At 42.0% G+C, this 20,367-nt stretch overlaps 1 protein-coding gene across 4 annotated transcripts in view; it reads right to left on the bottom strand.

Moving 5' to 3' along the window:
* LOC308484930 (uncharacterized protein) overlaps positions 1-20,367 on the bottom strand; it is a 183,609-nt gene that overhangs the window by 75,557 nt on the left and 87,685 nt on the right. For 2 of the 4 annotated variants that reach the window (XR_013990177.1, XR_013990178.1), the window contains one exon: positions 3,405-3,513. The exons of 1 other annotated variant lie outside the window; for it this stretch is intronic. The gene's annotated coding sequence lies outside the window, so the exon portion shown is untranslated. Of the gene's footprint in view, positions 1-750; positions 865-3,404; positions 3,514-20,367 lie in introns of those variants that run through there. One more of the 4 variants, XR_013990176.1, reaches the window with a different exon arrangement.

Genomic DNA, 20,367 nt, shown 5'->3' with positions numbered 1-20,367 from the left:
TAACTGACCCATTTTTTGTGATTTAGCTGCTTTTCTTCTCTTTAGTCTGACTAAAGGCCTTGTAGAAAGAACCAGCAAAGATAATTACTCTTGCATCACTATTATCATTTTGAGGACATGAACTAAGTTTCCTTACTCCTGTGCGAGTAAGAATGTAAGAGGAGGCAGCAGGGACTGGGCGTGCAGAACATTGTAGAATTTCCTTTGATGAAGTCATATGGTACTGTAGCAGGATGAAGGATCTGAATAGTAAGTCCAAGGGGAAAGGCTTTTGGGTGGAACAGAGAGTGCTGTTTTCCAACAAACACAATACTGACTAGAGTCTAGACGACCTGCATGAAAGAACAGATATTTCACCACCCACAAAACTGAGTTGCATATGCAAGCAAAGTTGTGTTGTATGCCCCCCCAAACCTCAAAATCTGTATAATAAAGCATGTACTTTTTGTAATCAGGCATTTCTCTGTCTTTTATTTTTACACTTTCATCTCCCTGTGAGATGCTTTTACAGATGTTTCAAAAGGTACAAGGTATCTCCCTTGACACCCGATGTGGGTGGATTCAAAAGATGTTCACTTCTATCACATTGATTCTTTTCATCCAGAACAGAAGGTGGCAACCCCTTATCTTATACTGATGAAAAAACCTGAGCCTTGAGGTTGACAAAAGTGTTGAGATCAATGAGGTCCCCAAAGGAGTTAACACAAGAAATGGAGAGAATCAGACAAAATTCTTACAAAAAGTACCTACCCATTCCTGGTTAGTTCCCAAGACTTCAGAAACACATGAATACTATACAAAGTGGTTCAAAACAATTATCTGGAGGCATCCAGCTGCTTCATGCTGGCGTATCAGATCACAAGCCTGGAGGACAACCAAAGTTAGAGGTGAAGTGATGGGTAGTAGATTTACAGCCTTGTGTCTAGCTAGGGTGCGCGCTAATCTGTGTATAATTAAATCACAAAAAAGGGGCACATACAGTTTTGCAACACAGGAGAGCCTGGCAGTTTTACTAGGAGCCTGCCTGGGTGGATAAAGAGAGCCAGTTGTGAAGACAGCTGTCCTGTGCTCATTCCTAGTTGGTAGTTCAGACATCAAGCTTCTTTGTCTTCATGATAGCTATGTTACCATTTGTATATAACTTTTTTAAGAGGGGCAAGGGATGGTGCATGGAGGAGAATATTCAACAAGCAAAGCAAAGCATAGTTATTTCCAATATCTCCATATCTGTTGTATATGGGCATCTATGGAAACTCTGAGAAGAAGTAAATTGCATCTGTGTTTATGAAATATCCAACGTGAGACAGAAAAGATGGTCCATGCCCAACAACAGACTGGAAAACAACAGCTTTTAATCACTTTTTGGAGGTTAAAGTTGCTAAGTTCCTTGGATGCAACTGAAAGGGGAAGTAAGCCCCAAATACTGGCTTGGGTGAACAAGGAGCATTCCAAAATTTAAGCTAGATAAACTCATATTCAAAACATTAAATCATTATTTTGTTGTTCAGTTCTTTCGAAGTATATGTCAAAACTAGAGATATGAAAGCTTTGTGGGGGGTCCTCTCACTTTTTGTTTTTTCCTCTCAGGTTTTCACAGCCTTAGTCAAGACCTGGTGAAGGGTATATCAATCACTGTTCTGACTGATCAAATGAGGAATTTCAGGAATTTTATTTTAAATCTTTATGTAACTCCATCAATGTTTCATGGATAAAGCTTTTATTCCATTCCTTCTTTTCAATGTTAATTTAAGGTTTCTTCATAAAATTCATGCTTCCTGAAAAGCAGCAGTGTAAGTCAGTTATAGTAAAAAACAGCAAAGAATCACGTAGCATCTAAAAGATTTCAACTAGAGTTACCTTAAGCCAGGGGTAGGCAACCTAAGGCCCGGGGGCCAGATGCGGCCCAATCACCTTCTCAATCCGGCCCGCGGACGGTCCGGGAATCAGCTTGTTTTACATGAGTACAATGTGTGCTTTTATTTAAAATGCATCTCTGGGTTATTTGTGGGGCATAGGAATTAGTTCATTTTTTTGTTTCAAAATATAGTCTGCCCGGGCCACTGCTGAAAAAGGTTGCTGACCCCTGCCTTAAGGCATAACAAGTGTAAAGGTAAAGGGACCCCTGACCATTAGGTCCAGTCGTGACCGACTCTGGGGTTGCGGCACTCATCTCGCTTTATTGGCCAAGGGAGCCGGCGTACAGCTTCCGGGTCATGTGGCCAGCATGACTAAGCTGCCTCTGGTGAACCAGAGCAGCACACGGAAACGCCATTTACCTTCCCCCCGGAGCGGGACCTATTTATCTACTTGCACTTTGACGTGCTTTCGAACTGCTAGGTTGGCAGGAGCATGCTAGGTTGGCAGGAGTATAACAAGTGTGCTAGGCTTTAAAGTCCTACACGACTCCTTGTTCTTTTGAGGGTTACTTTGTCACATATATCTATCTATTCATTTCATTGAAATCAGTTGTTTCAAATGCTGGAACCATTTCCAGCTGACGCTTTAGAAAAGCATTTGAAGTTTTCTACTTGGTCTTTATGACATTTTAGGCATTGGGAAACCATCAGCATTCTGTCAAGATAGGACACACAGGGAGCTCAGTCTTGTCTTTGCAATATTGTACAGTCTGGCGGTTCCTTCTTCCTCACATGCAGGTAGCGTTTCCTTGTGAAGACCAAAACTTATGCCAACCTAAGAAGTCATTGTCTTGGTGAGCTTTCCACTAACAAGCGGCTGCTAGCTATGGTGAAGAAGCAGCCTGCATATGCTCACAGAAATACAGTTGCTATTATTAATATACGTATCTTTCAGAGCTAAGCCACCCCATTCCAGAAGGTTCCAGCGCTCTCTTCTGAAACACTCTAGCTTGAATTAAGCATTGCTTCCAAGGAATAAAAAGAGGGAGAGCAACATGCTAAAGATGGAGGGAGGAAGTAAATGCAGCAGGTCTTAAAAATAGCAACTGATGTGGGTGGAGAAGAAACCTGTTCCCTAAAATTATGCCCAAGGAGCAATTGATGTGGTGACATGGGACTGTGCCCATTTCATTGGGAATCATGTGGGCATCCACCCATGGAATGCTATTCCCATTATGATTTAGAGAAGCACCCAGTCTTCTCATGAGTGGTACTGTTGATTCCTGTTGATTTTGGTCATTAGTGTATAATGTGAACTGCTTTGATATTTTGCACAAAATGAAATGTGCTACAAACAAATAAACAGCAATCACAGGACAAGATTGAATAGTCTTGCCTTCCAAGGTTATTACTGACTAGGGGCCGCACTCCTAGTTGCATTGCTTTCCAGCCTTACTTACCTACCACCTGCTGCCTGCCCCTTGACTTTCCTCCCTTTACATGTCATCCCACCACATTTCCCCTCTTATAACACTCTCATTTGCTCATCTGCCTGAGCCATTCACCTGCTGATCTCTCAACCTGCCACAATTTGCGGGGTCACCAAACTGCAACATGATTGCACCCTCACAGTAAGAAAGCACTTGTGAGGTCTATGCTATTAGAGTCAGATAAAAATAAGAGAAGAAAGAATGCCCCTCACCCCAAAATCTGTTCTTGATTATAAGCAAGGATGGAAAGGGACACAGTTCTGGGCATGTGCAAGCCTCTGGCAATGAGATTTGTTGCTCCAAATCCTAGACTTCCAGAAGGTATCCACACGCAAAGCTACATTGCTACATTGTATGTGGGACAGAGGACACAGTAAGATATTATATAACCAATTTGTTGGCCACAGTAGAACTTCCTTTTGTGTCATCCTGTTTAGGATTGGACAGAATGTGTCCCTTTCATCTGGCAAATGAAGCTCTAACTGAGCTGCTAGCCGAGTCCACTATAGGCAACCTTCCAACTTTCTGTGTTGGTTTCTCCTCGTTGCTACAATCTGGGTTTTAAGTTCTCCAGTTAACAAACAAGCTTCTGGCATACGTTCAAGACAGTACACAATAGAAACACGTTGGAATGTCTCATTTTTCTTAAATATACACCCTGTCAGCAGTTCAAAGGATGTGTTATAGAGTGCTTTGGTGTCCAAGAATAACTACATATTGGTACAAGCACCTTCAATACCGTTATGATGTAGCATTATTTAAAACTGGGGCACCGGCCAACTCTTGGCCAGTAACAAGGGAACGAGGAGAAAAAGCATTATGTTCAGAGGAAGCCTGTTATGGCTGAATTTCAATAACAGTTGAGATGTGGCCTCTAGCGGCATTCAGAGATGGAGAAGGAGCAAAAAATTCTGCAGAGCAGTTACTGATTTGTGGTTGCCCATCATTGGGCCAAATACTTTCACCACTATCAGGGGCTCAGTTGCAGTGCAACGCATACAAACTTGTGTACACCAAATGCATTTAATTTACTGTATCCTCATTTTGAGATTTCAGTTTCATTTTGTAGATGTGATACCAGAAAAGCCCCTAGCTAGATACTTGGGGAACCTAATTCTGATGTCATTGCTGGACAGACAAACAAACAAACACCCTCTCAGGAGCAACTGTATAATGCTATTGTTTATAACACATAGGTAAAGGGACCCCTGACCATTAGGTCCAGTCGTGACCGACTCTGGGGTTGCGGCGCTCATCTCGCTTTATTGGCCGAGGGAGCCGGCGTTTGTCCGCAGACAGCTTCCGGGTCATGTGGCCAGCATGACTAAGCCACTTCTGGCAAACCAGAGCAGCACACGGAAACACCGTTTACCTTCCCACCGGAGTGGTACCTATTTATCTACTTGCACTTTTTACGTGCTTTTGAACTGCTAGGTTGGCAGGAGCAGGGACCGAGCAACGGCAGCTCACCCCGTCATTGCGGGGATTTGAACCGCCAACCTTCTGATCGGCAAGTCCTAGGCTCTGTGGTTTAACCCACGGCGTCACTCATGTCCCTTCTTTATATCACTTAGTTAACTTTTAAAAACCATTAAAACATTAATAATACCCCTGTCTCAGTGTAATTGGATATATAATGAAATGTGATATGAATCACTTGAAATGCAATTTGTAATGCAACATGGAATATGCATTAATACCACAGTTCTTAGATCGGGTGTCAAACAAGTTTGAAACTTCCCTGTTTCTCTGTGTGCTTCACCTTGGTATTGCAGCCACCTCCTTTTTTGTCCCTATAGACATTCCTTGTGGTTGGTGTCACATTTTAAAAGGTTCACCTTTATAGGGACTATAATTTGAATTCAAAATTGCTGATTCGACTGTTTCATGCTATATTAACAGTATTCTTGGAAGAAAACAAACACCATTACAGGTATTGCATTTCTTATGAAAGAGACCCCCCTCCCATTTCTCCTCCCTAGGCTGTATAAGTATTTTGAGACTGTAATTGACCATTACACTGTTTACATATGGAAGACGATGGATGGAATTGTCTGTGGGGAGAAAGCAGTTTAAGGGCACCTAAGTCATTTCACCGATATGGGCTATAGGGTCCAAATAATATCTTGGAATGGTATCAGAAAGGCTGCTTTCAAGTCCCTCAGGGCTGACCATATTCCAAGTGACCTAAAAGCAATTTTATATAACTAGACTGCACAAATACCAAAATGACATTGTAGCCATCTCACCAGGTTGCCTGGAAATAGAACAATTTTCAACACTTTTTGAACCAAGGTTCATGCAATTGATCAAAAAGCCTTCTTTTTCTGCTTTAGAAATAGTGCTGCTTAGGTAATATTCCCTACACCTTGAGAAAGATATGCCTACCAGTTAAGGGGAAAAAAAATATGTATTTATTTGTAATTCAGCTTATTCAAAGAAACCTCAGAAACTCTGCAAGTCTAGTCTAGTCACTATAAATAGCTAACTGCTACCTACCCACCAACATGCACGAAGAGTTAGTGCTCAGTCACATATAATTGTTGCACTTAGAGTTCTTGAAGTGTTGTTTTCCAAAGTCATAATTATGACTGTACTTTTGAAAATCTTGAAGGCAGGAGGAAATATAATCCCATGGTCCTTTTAGCAGTTCTACAAAAGAATTTAAATTGTTCTTTGAGAAGACCACTAAGCTCCCAAGGGTAGGTTCATATACCCCGAAGTTAGTTCAATGGTATATGAAGTGAAGCATCCCTGCTGCTGTTGACTTATTGATATGATAACAAAGACTCATACAACCACAGCAATTCTTACGTATAGAATCAGGGAGGAAATGCCAATTCCCACAGGAAAGCCACTTGGAAAGTTGTTGTTGTTTAGTCGTTTAGTCGTGTCCGACTCTTCATGACCCCATGGACCAGAGCATGCCAGGCACTCCTGTCTTCCACTGCCTCCCGCAGTTTGGTCAAACTCATGCTGGTAGCTTCAAGAACACTGTCCAACCATCTTGTCCTCTGTCGTCCCCTTCTCCTTGTGCCCTCCATCTTTCCCAGCATCAGGGTCTTTTCCAAGGAGTCTTCTCTTCTCATGAGGTGGCCAAAGTATTGGAGCCTCAGCTTCACGATCTGTCCTTCCAGTGAGCACTCAGGGCTGATTTCCTTCAGAATGGAGAGGTTTGTTCTTCTTGCAGTCCATGAGACTCTCAAGAGTCTCCTCCAGCACCATAATTCCAAAGCATCAATTCTTTGGCGATCAGCCTTCTTTATGGTCCAGCTTTCACTTCCATACATCACTACTGGGAAAACCATAGTTTTTACTATACGGACCTTTGTTGGCAAGGTGATGTCTCTACTTTTTAAGATGCTGTCTAGGTTTGTCATTGCTTTTCTCCCAAGAAGCAGGCGTCTTTTAATTTCGTGGCTGCTGTCACCATCTGCTACATATAATAAAAGTTGGGTGTCTCTGGAGACCCAGTGGAATTCTGCTGCTTCGACTGCCAGAATTGTGGCCCATTGTTAGGGTGAACTTTGCAAGCAAGTGGTTGTAAAGCTATGAGGTCCATGCTGTGTTTTTCCAGTAGTTTCGACAAACCGGAATCTGGAGCAGCTCAACTCAGATTTTACTCGGGATATAGAACCATTCTTTGACCTGAACGTTTTCCCTGACTTAAAGTGGGACTGCAGACCTCTTCAGGTGTTTGAAATAAGCATTTGGTTACCATGTGCAATATGGCATACCTTTCATACACGTTCCCCAAATCTATTTCAGATGATTGGTGGGAACTGTGAGTTTGCATTTCTTAGTACAGATAGTATTGATCTGCTGTGTACAGATCTTTCCTATTCTAATTAATTCAAGAGGGTTCTGGAAGCTTGTCTGTGTGAAGGAAACAAGCTGAAGGCTCATGGTGTTTGGGTTATACCTTCAGAGAAGCTGAGTACAGCTGGCTTAAACTGGTTCTGTTATCTCTTCTGTCAAGGTCATGCTGATTATAATAATAGGCCAGAAGGAGCCTTAGTTTCACTTTCTCTTTCTATCTCTCTTCCTTCTGGTGTGCAGTTCTGTACATGATATGCTTAGTGTTGAGGTTTAGATTTATTATAAATTATTGTAAGTTTAAGTTAAGTCTGCTGCAACTGGATTTCTTATGGGCAGTGCCAGTCCTGAATGTTCTGGATTTGTGACCATTATGCTCATTTGCCTTCAGTAGCAGTAAAGTTGTGCTGGATGAAATATTAATTGCCTCTAGTCTATTTTTTGGGAATCCTGCAATGTGTTTAAGTTTTTACTCTGCTAACTATACATTGGAATCTACTCTGAATCAATATTGAGTAGAATTTCAATGACAGGTCATGGAACAAAATTTAGGAGGGGTGTGGAGAGAGGATTTTCCTTTCCACAACCAGACATCACAGCAAATAACCGAATGCCACTCCATGTGAGGGGAGCAGTGGTGACACACACTTAAATCTGCCCCCTGCATTGCTATTCCACTCACCTTTCAACTGGTTGAGAGTAATGTTCTGAAGCAGAGAAGCCTCTGTACTTGTTGGCAATACCGCGCACACCAGAACCCTGATTTGACTAGGTTCCAAAATTTGTGAAGAGCCTCTGTGTGTACAGGAGGCCCATTGCATTGGATAGTTGTCCTCCATGTCTTAGAAGGTGACTAAAACAGTGATGTGGAGGGTGTGCAATTTATTTATTCAGTTTTATTTATTTTAATATTTATAAGCCACAATTTCATCAAAAAATTTTAACAAGGTGATGTGTAACGTAGAAAGTGCAACATTGCAAGTAACGGGGGGGGGGGAGGAGGGAATCAATAAAGACTGGTTGGCTAACCCCCCCCCCCCAAAAAAAAAACCACGCAAAAACAAATCATGTTCCAAAAGGCTTTCTGAACAGTACAGTTTTCAGAAGATGTCTAACACAAGGCAGGTATGACTCCTGTAAGACCTCTATTGCCAAGGAGTTGCACGGGGAAAGGCATGCCACACTAAATGCTCAGTCCCTGATAAAGGCTGACCAAATCCCAGAGGCATGGGGGACCACCAAATGTGCCCCACTAGAATATCTCAATGATGGCAATGGAGCATAAGAAATCAGGATGTCCTTCATATACATTAAACCCAAGTTGCTTAAGACTTTGTGAATTAAACCCAGGAAAATTGAACCTGCCCACTAATAGACTGAAAATGAGTGTAGCTCTCTCAACAAATGAGAGATGAGAGATGAGTTAGTGCCCCCATTATCACTGCCCCCATAAGAAAAGAATGCTAAAATTGTAACACCTGAAGAGAGCTGGAATATTCTCTGGCCTTAATCCCTTCTTGAGGTATAGATGCAGGTGAGCTGCAACCCTGTGGTTGGAAGAGAGTATGAAACCCCTGAATTGGACAGGCTTGGTATAAATATTAGGTTTTCTGCCCTCATCTGATCAACAGAGAAGAGCCGTAGGCCTATTAAATTTCAGGTTCAGGTCCAGCCCAAATATAAAGTTCCTGCAATTTAGCTTAGGGCTGTTGGCATGGAGAACAGTTCATTGCAGATGCAGAGGCCCTGAGAAAACCTTGTTTTAGTTTTGCCTTGTGCAATACCATTAAACTCTCTTGAGTCATTATTGGTTCTTAGCTTTGGGTCTCAGCATTGAGGCTTGTGTGTGCACACATATGTTAATTCATGCTGTATGCAAAGTAGCTTTTAAAAAAATCTTAACATCATTAAGGAGTTCTTTTCTGATCTCACAATATTCCCCACCCTTCCAGAGTTTTTGTTTAATTTAATGGAGCATACTTCAACCTCCCTGCCCACCCTCTTTTTGCAAGTTAAATGAGAGGATGCTTAAGTCAATATTCTTTCCTCAATTTTTAAGTGCTTTTTGGGAAATTTGCCAGATATGCTCTTGGGGATGTGCTTACCTTAAAAAAGATATAGAAAAAATATGAAAGGGCAAGAGGACAGAGCAAATTACTCAGACTCTCCTCTCCAACCATAACTTCAGAAAAATGTTGTACATGTTGTATTCACTTTCAGTGATGTACTCAAACACCAGGTCACAACACGCCCCATCAATTTGATGGTTTTGTCCTTAGAATATTTATCATTATGTTTAATGATTGGGGTCTTGAAGTAACAAAATAATGGCAGAGAGAGAAGCACTCCAGTGTTAAACCCTATGTTAAGGACATAAAGAATTGCCTTGATAGGATGGACTAAATGTTTCCTTAGCTTTCAGCAGTGTTCAGGCACATAATCCTTGGCAAAAGTAGTAGTGCTGGTCATTAATTTAGGTGACTTTAAAAGGTAAGGAGACACCAATGCAAGAGGAAGAAAAGAGAGCACTTCTTAAGTACACAAAAATTGAATTGATTCAGCCTGACACATTTCAAATACCCTTTGTCAGGGTCAATGCTAAAACTAAGCAACACCCTGAGCGACATTCAGAAATCACTTTGCAACACAGCACACAGGAAATTGGGTGCTGTTCCTTGGCTTTACCAGTGCTACAGAAGAAGAGTTTGAAACAAGGTGGGCTGAATCAGCTGTATGGTTCTGAACTTCAGGTCCTCTTTTCTCTCATTCCTTTAAAAGACGAGCAGACAAATTCATGGACAGGAGGTAGCCTGTCAAGTGATGCTAGCCATACCAGTAATAGTTGGCCTTCATTTTCCTAAAATGGCAAGGACAGTTTTCATTATCATGTGAAGTGATGCATGTTGGGAACAAAAATAATAAAAATTCCTAACTTTGTATATACACTAATGGGGTCCGAACTAGTAATGAATGGCATGAGAGGTTGGATAATAGCCCATTGAAAATGACGAGCCGTTCTGTGGTAGGCAGCTATGAAAAAGGCACATTCTATGTTAAGGATAGTTAGGAAAGGGATCAAAAATAAAACCGCCAATATCATAATGCCATTATATAAATCACTGGTGCAAACAGCATATTAAGCAGGTGCCCAAAAGAGTGCAATGAGTGTGTGTGATGTCAATAGGCACAGAGTCTACAATGAGTAGCTGCTGTCACACTAAAAGATCAATTTCGTACATGTACAGACTGGTATTATGTGGCATCTGTAACAGTGCCATTGGGCATTATGGCATTGGGAAAGGGTAATACATGGGATAGGCTGATTCCACAAATAAACTGGTTCCAAATTCTTAAGGGCTCTATAGACTAATAGGAACACTTTTAATTTGGCCTGGTAGCAACAAGTGCAGATTTCTAAGCAATGGTGGGGTCTTTCACTCTGGTAGCAACCGTGCTGAAGCATTCTGCATTTACTGCAGCTTCCAGCTCAAGTGGAAGTCCTACATAGGATTACAGGAATACCTGAACTACTGTGATCAAGCTCTGCCAGACCAGGAATGGCTGTAAACTTTGCACCAGTCATGGGTGGTAAAGGACACTTCTAACCACTGAGGCTACCTGAACCTCCAGTGACAGAGCTGGATCCAGAAACACATCTGAGAAATGCATACCTGCTCCTTTAAGGAGAGCGTTCCTTCAGTGCCCAAAGCAGGCAATTGACCAATATCTTGGACCCAGGAACCACTCACACCCAGTGCCTCCATCTTGCCAAAATTAAAGCTCAGTTATTCTTTCCTCTTCCATCCCACCACTGTCCCAGGGTTTCTCCTGATTCAGATGGATGTTATGGAGAAATATGGACCAACTCTCACCTGGAAACCTATGTCCCCACTGTGGAAGGGCATGTGGATCCAGAATTGGCCTCCACAGTCACTTACAGACTCACTGTTAAGACCGTGTTCATGGAACACAATCTTACTTGGATACAAGTGATCACCAAAGAAAGAAGACTGATGTACTTTGACAAGAGACTGCTTTGAGAAGAGGATGCTCTGTTGCAGCAGAGTTCGTCTTATGTTCTTATCTCGCTACTACCAACTCCCAAACATTGGTCTTTTTTTATAGAGGACATTGTCCAATGTTCTCATCATCTTAGTTCCCCAATTTCTTGATTGTATAATTTTTGAGCTGGGCCAATAATCAGAGCTGCATAGTATTGCAAATTTGAATTTATATAATGGCATTATAATTGATGTAATATGATTTTTGTCCATTTGCTAAGAATTATTAATAACGAATTTGTTTTTTTTAATGGCTTCACCACAATTAATTGATGCTTGAGGTTCCAGACTTAGACCTCCTTCAAATAAGCCTATTGAAATAAATGTATTCAAGTTAGTAATGACGACTAAATTGAGTTCCACCAATTTCATTTGGTCTTCTTAAAGTTTGGATGAATGTTCCACTATATCTTTTTCCATTTTGATGCTCTATTATTAAATGTGACCTCTTATTCCTATGAAAGGTATCTTTTGTAGGAGGACTTATTTTATCCCACGACTCCCAAGTCTTTGATGAAGAACATTTGTTAGAAGCCTTTTGAAAGTTCAGTTACATAATGTCTACTGGAAGCCCCCTTTCTACATAGTTGGTGACACACTCAAATAATTTTAAAAGGTCAGAAAGGCAAAACTTCTCTTTACAGAAGTCATGCTTACTTTTCTTCAGGGAGGTTCGCTCCTCCCCATGAATAAGAAATAAAAATCAGAGAATAGTTTGTTTTCCTGAGCCCATTTCCAAAATTTTGATCCCTATGCATACATAGTAACTACACAGGGACTGAATACTCCTGCCTACCAATCTCTCTCATTCTCCATATAAATTCATTCTTGTGAAGTAGGATGCAGAATCAGTGACAATGGGAGATTGCTAGAGGCAAGAACGGCATCACGTAGGTCATCCTTAACTGACCTTTAGTAATACTAAAAGGAAAGGGAGTTCATGATGGCTGGGAGTTTGTTAAGAGGGAGATAGTAAAAGCACAACTTCAGGCAATACCAATGAGACGGAAACATGGAAGGTGCCTAAAGAAGCCAGGGTGGCTATCTAAAGAACTTTTAACTGAGTTAAGATTAAAAAAGGATGTGTACAAAAAATGGAAAAGGGGGGAAACCACCAAAGAGGAATTCAAACAAATAGCCAGCACGTGTAGACACAAAGTCAGAAAAGCTAAAGCACAGAATGAACTCAGGCTTGCTAGAGAGGTTAAAAGCAACAAAAAAGGCTTTTATGGGTATGTTCGTAGCAAAAGGAAGAACAAAGAAACAGTGGGGTCACTCAGAGGAGAAGATGGTGAAATGCAAACAGGGGACACAGAAAGCGCTGAACTCCTCAATGCCTTCTTTGCCTCAGTCTTCTCCGATAAAGAAAACAATGCCCGACCTGAAGAATTTGGAGCAAATGATTCAGCAGAGGAAACACAGCCCAGAATAACTAAGGAGATAGTACAAGAATACTTGGCTAGTTTAGATGTATTCAAGTCTCCAGGGCCAGATGAACTGCATCCAAGAGTATTAAAAGAACTGGCAGATGTGATCTCAGAACCACTGGCAGTCATCTTTGAGAATTCCTGGAGAACAGGCGAAGTCCCGGCAGACTGGAGGAGGGCAAATGTCTCTATTTTCAAAAAGGGGGAAAGAGAGGACCCAAATAATTACCGCCCAGTCAGTCTGACATCAATACCAGGGAAGATTCTGGAGCAGATCATTAAGAAAACAGTCTGTGAGCACCTAGAAAGGAATGCTGTGATCACCAATAGTCAGCATGGATTTCTGAAAAATAAGTCATGTCGGACTAACCTGATCTCGTTTTTTGACAGAATTACAAGCCTGGTAGATGAAGGGAATGCAGTGGATGTAGCCTACCTTGATTTCAGCAAGGCATTTGACAAGGTACCCCATGATATTCTTGTAAAGAAGCTGGTAAAATGCGGTCTTGACTATGCTACCACTCAGTGGATTTGTAACTGGCTGACTGACCGAACCCAAAGGGTGCTCATCAATGGTTCCTCTTCATCCTGGAGAAGAGTGACTAGTGGGGTGCCACAGGGTTCTGTCTTGGACCCGGTCTTATTCAACATCTTTATCAACGACTTGGATGATGGACTCAAGGGCATCCTGATCAAATTTGCAGATGACACCAAACTGGGAGGGGTGGCTAACACCCCAGAGGACAGGATCACACTTCAAAACAACCTTGACAGATTAGAGAACTGGGCCAAAACAAACAAGATGAATTTTAACAGGGAGAAATGTAAAGTATTGCACTTGGGCAAAAAAAATGAGAGGCACAAATACAAGATGGGGGACACCTGGCTTGAGAGCAGTACATGTGAAAAGGATCTAGGAGTCCTGGTTGACCACAAACTGGACATGAGCCAACAGTGTGACGCGGCAGCTAAAAAAGCCAATGCAATTCTGGGCCTCATCAATAGGAATATAGCATCTAGATCAAGGGAAGTAATAGTGCCACTGTATTCTACTCTGGTCAGACCTCACCTGGAATACTGTGTCCAGTTCTGGGCACCACAGTTCAAGAAGGACACTGACAAACTGGAATGTGTCCAGAGGAGGGCAACCAAAATGGTCAAAGGCCTGGAAACGATGCCTTATGAGGAACGGCTAAGGGAGCTGGGCATGTTTAGCCTGGAGAAGAGGAGGTTAAGGGGTGATATGATAGCCATGTTCAAATATATAAAAGGATGTCACATAGAGGAGGGAGAAAGGTTGTTTTCTGCTGCTCCAGAGAAGCGGACACGGAGCAATGGATCCAAACTACAAGAAAGAAGATTCCACCTAAACATTAGGAAGAACTTCCTGACAGTAAGAGCTGTTTGACAGTGGAATTTGCTGCCAAGGAGTGTGGTGGAGTCTCCTTCTTTGGAGGTCTTTAAGCAGAGGCTTGACAAGCATATGTCAGGAGTGCTCTGATGGTGTTTCCTGCTTGGCAGGGGGTTGGACTCGATGGCCCTTGTGGTCTCTTCCAACTCTATGATTCTATGATTCTATGATTCTATGATTCTATGATTCTATGATTCTATGACCTAGATAACCTTAGCATGGCTCTGGAGCATCATTTCATGACACGGTTTGTGAAACTAACCTCCATTTATTTAATTTCTTTGTTGTTGTTGTTGTTTAGTCGTTTAGTCGTGTCCGACTCTTCGTGACCCCGTGGAGCAGAGCACACCAGGCACTCCTGTATTCCACTGCCTCCCGCAGTTTGGTCAAACTCATGCTGGTAGCTTCAAAAACACTACCCAACCATCTCGTCCTCTGTCATCCCCTTCTCCTTGTGCCCTCCATCTTTCCCAACATCAGGGTCTTTTCCAGGGAGTCTTCTCTTCTCATGAGGTGGCCAAAGTATTGGAGCCTCAACTTCAGGATCTGTCCTTCCAGTGAGCACTCAGGGCTGATTTCCTTCAGAATGGATAGGTTTGATCTTCTTGCAGTCCACGGGACTCTCAAGAGTCTCCTCCAGCACCATAATTCAAAAGCATCAATTCTTCGGTGATCAGCCTTCTTTATGGTCCAGCTCTCACTTTCTTTAATTTCTTTACATTAATATATTAGGAGGGCATCTACAATTCCTTGGATGTGCAGGATGCTTTATCAATGCCAAACTATTCAATACAAATCACACCCTTCTGGAACAGCTCCTCTATCGCCTCTATCCCTCAGCCTCTATCTCTCTGTGAGCACAACAATTTCAAATTTGAGTTTCTTGGATGAATGCAATCTGGTTTTAGTGATTTAGTCAGCTCCAAAACTGTACTTCTTTGGTCACCTCAGGCTGACATAGTTCTCCAGATGCTATCTTCTTCTTCTTTAAAGCAGAATTTTATTAATCTAGATTTTCAAGATAGTCTACAAAGGATGCTCTCCTTGAAATGAATGGTTGTAGTTTGGGTTTCTCTCCAACCCTTCTGCAGCGAAGACTAATAAATATAATTCAGCCAGATTCTCGGCTATATTTCTCTATCTTCCTTCAGGAGTACTTTTTTATTATCTTTGCCTTTTAAACAGTCTCATTGCTCTCTGGCTAGTTTCCTGCTTCTGATGCATTGGAGATATTTTTGATTAATACTCTTCATATCTTTGAAAATCTGCTCCCCAAGTTCCTTTGTGGCTTGCCCTATTGTAGCTTTATCATTGGATTGCAGGAGTTCATCCCCGCCCCCCTTCAGATGATAACAATTGGGTGAGACTTCTCTCTCTCTCTCTCTCTCTCTCTCTCTCTCTCTCTAAAAAAGAGAGACTTCTTTCCTTTTATAGCTTTTTTGACTCCGCTGCCTATGAGTGCATTTTTAATCTGTGGTATTCCTTTTGTTGGAGCCCTAATTTTATTTATTTTAAGCAACCTCCAGCTTCCTAAAGGAATCTGATATTTCAGTGCATGCCTTTCTGTTGCATCCAGACTTAGCCATCCTCTCTGCTGTGGGTGCTGGATTCTGGAGTTAACTGGGGCTTGCTGATTCCTCCTGCTCCTTATCGGGGCGTTCTGGGACCATCACTATAAGGATCCTCTCATTGCTCAAAGCCAAATCAGACATACATTTAGAGTTCCTGCTGGACCATGGCATTTAACAACAACACCATGACAAAAATGCAGCAAAAACACAACATAGGCTCAACATAACCCTATAGCGCTAAAGCTATGGCATGGTCTCATGCCTTATTCCCCCAAACCCTCCACACCAGCCACCTATTAACCATATGATGGAGAGTGGACAATTTTGGCGAAGCAAGGTGAGGCTGTCAGAGAAGGATATTCCAAAACCAGGGAGCACTTGCTCAAAATACCTTGTTGCTGATACATACCAGGAATAATAATAATAATAATAATAATAATAATAATAATAATAATAAATACATTTTTATTTATAACCCGCCCTTCCTGGTTCAAAAACTGGGCTCAGGGCAGCTAACAACAAATTTAAAACATTTAATTATAAAAGCAGCATAAAATACAGTATAAAAACATGAATAACAATAAAATTCAAAGTTCAGAAATCAATTTAGGGGAAATCCATCTAATAAGCATTAGATAATCACCAGGGCTAGCTGGCTGAATTAGTCCTACTTGGGCCAGCGAGGAGGCCAGGGGAGAATTAGCTGTGGGGTCTCAAAGTGGGTAATCTTCATAAAAGGGGAAGTGAAGGGAAATAAAAGATCAGGCTGAATTCAAATTAAAGGCCAGGCGGAATAGCTCTGTCTTACAGGCCTGACGGAAGGAGGTTAAATCCTGAAGGGCTCTAGTCTCATGGGACAGAGCATTCCACCAGGTCGGAGCCATCACTGCAAAGGCCGTGGCCCTGGTTGAGGATAGTCTGACTTCCTTAGGGCCCGGGACGTATTCATGGACCTTAAGGTCCTCTGTGGGGCATACCAAGAGAGGCGGTCCCATAAATATGAGGAATTCCGTTTCTGGGAATTCTGATCAGTGGCGGAGCTAGCTGTTCCAGCACCCAGAGCGGCATGTACCCTGGGGCAGGACTAGCGTCCCAGGGGTGGGGCGACCATCCCAGGGGGGGTGGGGTGAGCATCCCAGGGGGTGCTCAGCCCGCACCAAGCATCCCGGGGGTGCTCAGCCCATGCTGAGCATCTGGGGGGTGTTGCCCTCAGTGAGCATTCCAGGTGGGTGGGTGTCCTGGGGGTGTGCCACCCGCGTTGAGCATCCCATGGGTGCGCGTTCTGGGTGTGCACACAGAGCATCCCAGGGTGTTTGCATCCCAGGGGTGTGTGCAGCACACATGCTGAGCATTCCAGGGTTGGTGCAGTGATGTCACCCCCCTCAGGGGTGATATCTGGGGCGGACCACACCCACCGCACCCACCTTGCTCCGCCTCTGATTCTGATGAGGACTACCTGACCTGCATCTCCCAGATTAATGTGTAGACTGTTGTGTAATTATCATTAGGTTTTTGCATTTCTCGTTTTGTGAAACAGTTGTTGGCTCAAAAACAGAAAAAACCCACATTATAAAATGTGAATTTTGTAATAAAATGCATTTAGAACTGTGCACATTAAGATAATATACGTATTTGAATATGGATTTTGTGACAAAACCATATATAAATACATATTTATGTATGGATATTCATGCTGATTTTTTAAATTAAAAAATGCAGATAAATTTGAAGGATCGGACTAACAAATTAAGACATGTGAAATTGACCAAGAAACAGATTTATCTGCCCATCCCTAATATATATTGATCAGGATGACAGGCCAGGAGAAAGGGGGATGTGGAACAGACCATTGAGCTGAGTTTGTGAGGAGGTAGTTATAACATAACTGGATTTCTAGCCATTGGTTGTCCACTTAAACATCTGCAGCTTTAATATAGAGGACTTATAAAACAGCATTTATTGAATAATTACAGGTGCTGCATTCTGTGGCATCATTTCATTCAGGCATTCAGATGCCCAAGGCATACTCCTACACAGCATTTGACAGACAGAATGAGAATAAGGTTTTTATTATTATTATTGGAAAAATGGAATTACAATGTTTAACCAATTTCTGAGTGGAGGGAGAAAGTGAGAGAATGTTGAACTTCGACGCATACAGGAAAGACTCAATATAGAAGCTATACTTAATTCAAATGTTTTTAGGTCATAACCTTTTTTGTCCTAGCAAACACTGGAACTGATTACAGATTTGGCTAATGTAGCTTATGATAATTTATACAGGTAGATAGGTTGATTTCAGCTGTTTCAGAAAGCTTGAATGAAATATTCTTTTTCAAATTCTCCCAGGCTAAACTTCATTGTCTGTCTGAGTGAGGCTATTTTTGAGGATGACAAGGTGAATTTTATCATCTCAGGTCATCTCTGCTGAAATGCCAAAATGTTATTAGTTTCTGATACATTTGACAACATCTTTCATTCCCCCTTTACAAAGAGTTATTCAGTTGTTGTTTTTTCAGCACAGACTGGAGCAGAGAAGATCCATTTCCTTGTCATTACTCAGTGGATTATCTTTCTAGTAAAGTCTTGAGGATGAGCAACAATCCTAAACATACATATTAGGAAGCAAGTTCATTGGACCCAGTAAGACTTACTTCTAAGTAAATGTACGGATTTGGCTGCATATGCATTTATGGAAATGCAGATGTACAAAAGCTTTCCATCATAAATATGTCTTTCTCAAGAGTGGAATTATTGATAAGAAGCCAGGGAATAGCTCAGAGCCCCATTCTGTCCACCCCAATAATACAAGTTGTGTTATTTATTTTATTACTTAAAAATTGTATATACTACTCTTCTGCAGTGCTTCAAGGAATGTATACAAAATGTAGGAATGTATACAAAAAAGAAATTAAAATGCAAAAATCGCAGCATGTTGCAACATCAAAAAGCCTGGGTAAATAAAAATGAAATAAACCTTCACCTGGCACTGAAAAGATAATGAGACCCCAGAAAACTTCAGACTAGATTCCCATCGCAAGCACCTTATCTTGTATAAAAGGGGTGCAGGTGGTGCTGTGGTCTAAACCACTGAGCCTCTTGGGCTTGCCGATTGGAAGGTCAGAGGTTCGAATCCCCACAACGGGATGAACTCCCGTTGCTCTGTCCCAGCTTCTGCCAACCTAGCACATAGAAAGCACACCAGTGCGAGTAGATAAATAGGTATCTCTGTGGCAGGAAGGTAAATGGCATTTCCGTGTTCTCTGGTTTCCGTCATGGTGTCCCGTTGCACCAGAAGCAGTTTACTCATGCTGGCCACATGACCCGTAAAACTGTCTGTGGACAAATGCCGGCTCCCTTGGCCTGAAAGCGAGATGAGCGCCGCAACCCCATAGTCGCCTTTGACTGGACTTAACCATCAAGGGGTCCTTTACCTTTTACCTTTATCTTGTATAGCCCTGCCCCGTCACATTGTTCCTCAGGAGAGAAACCTCACCGTGCTTTTTCGATGGTGGTGGCCACCACTATGAATCAAAACAGTGTCTATTTTTGCATGCACATTCTCTTTCAACTATCTACTCTTCTTCAGTGGCACCTGCAAGTGAAGTCTTCCTGAGTAGGATAAGAGCCACAGCTCAGTGACAGAGCCTTGGAAGTAGAAGGTTCCAAGTTCAATCCCTGGCATCTTCTGGTAGAGTTGGGAGAGAGCCTTGCCTGAAATCTTGGAGAGTCTCTGTCAGTCAGTGTAGACAATATGGAGCAAGACGAACCAATGGTTTGACACAGTATAAGGCAGATCCCTATTCTTATGTTCCAACCCTATGTTCCTATGTTCCAACCATGGCTCCTCCACAATATTCAATTCCAGTTCTCATCTCCAAAAGAGTCAGTCATCATTCCGTGGCCAATGGGCATACTCAGTTCTCATTGTTTAAGGTTCCCCCACCCCCCAAAAAACCCCAATGATTATTTTCTGCTTTTGTAAACCTCAGGGTTTCCCTAACCCTGGTGATACATTCCTCTGACACAAAGGCAGTCTTGTTTTTGCTACCTAAACAGCACATTCAAACCTAAACTTTGGGAATCAAGGGAATGATTCATTCTGCTATTTCCCCCTGCCTTTCCACACTGAACACAAAGCTCTTAAGGCAGGTTATCAACAATAAATGACATTTTAAAAAAAACTATATTAAAGCTCAGAGCAATAAAAAGTAGAGTTGCGCTGAAACCTTTCTTATACTTTCCATTTTCTCTCTCTTCATCTGTGAAAGAGGCTTCCATTTTCCTGCATCATTTTTCTTTAGCATATTAGCGGGTGTTGGGCTAGTCTTACTTTTCTGAAGTATTGAGGGTTGAATGTGTTGTTATCACCATTAAATATTTCTTCAGCACTCTGCAGCCTCCCTAGATGCCTGTGCTTCCCAAAATGAAAAAGCCCCAAGGGAAGCATTATCTTGAAATCTTCCTCTGCTGTTTTTTTTTTAGAATGAGGAGCCAGGGATGCTAGCTACCAACCTCTTGATATCTACTTATTTTCTTTTCACACTATGGCATTCTTTTATGTTCGTGCATATTTTTTTAAAACTGGGAAAAAACTTCACTTATTTAAAAGGGGGAGAAAGAATTGCAAGCCTGCTCACCTTCGGGGTTCAATGCAACAAAAAAATCCCCTGTGTTTCGAAACTTCTGACAAACATAAAGCAACATGTGTTGTTGTTGTTTAGTCATTTAGTCG

This window comes from Podarcis pityusensis (genome assembly GCF_964106645.2).
Source record: "Podarcis pityusensis genome assembly, chromosome: 9".
Classification (NCBI taxonomy): Eukaryota; Metazoa; Chordata; class Lepidosauria; order Squamata; family Lacertidae; genus Podarcis; species Podarcis pityusensis.
Note: the sequence above shows the minus strand (reverse complement) of the source record. Positions and strands in the feature narration are given on the sequence as shown.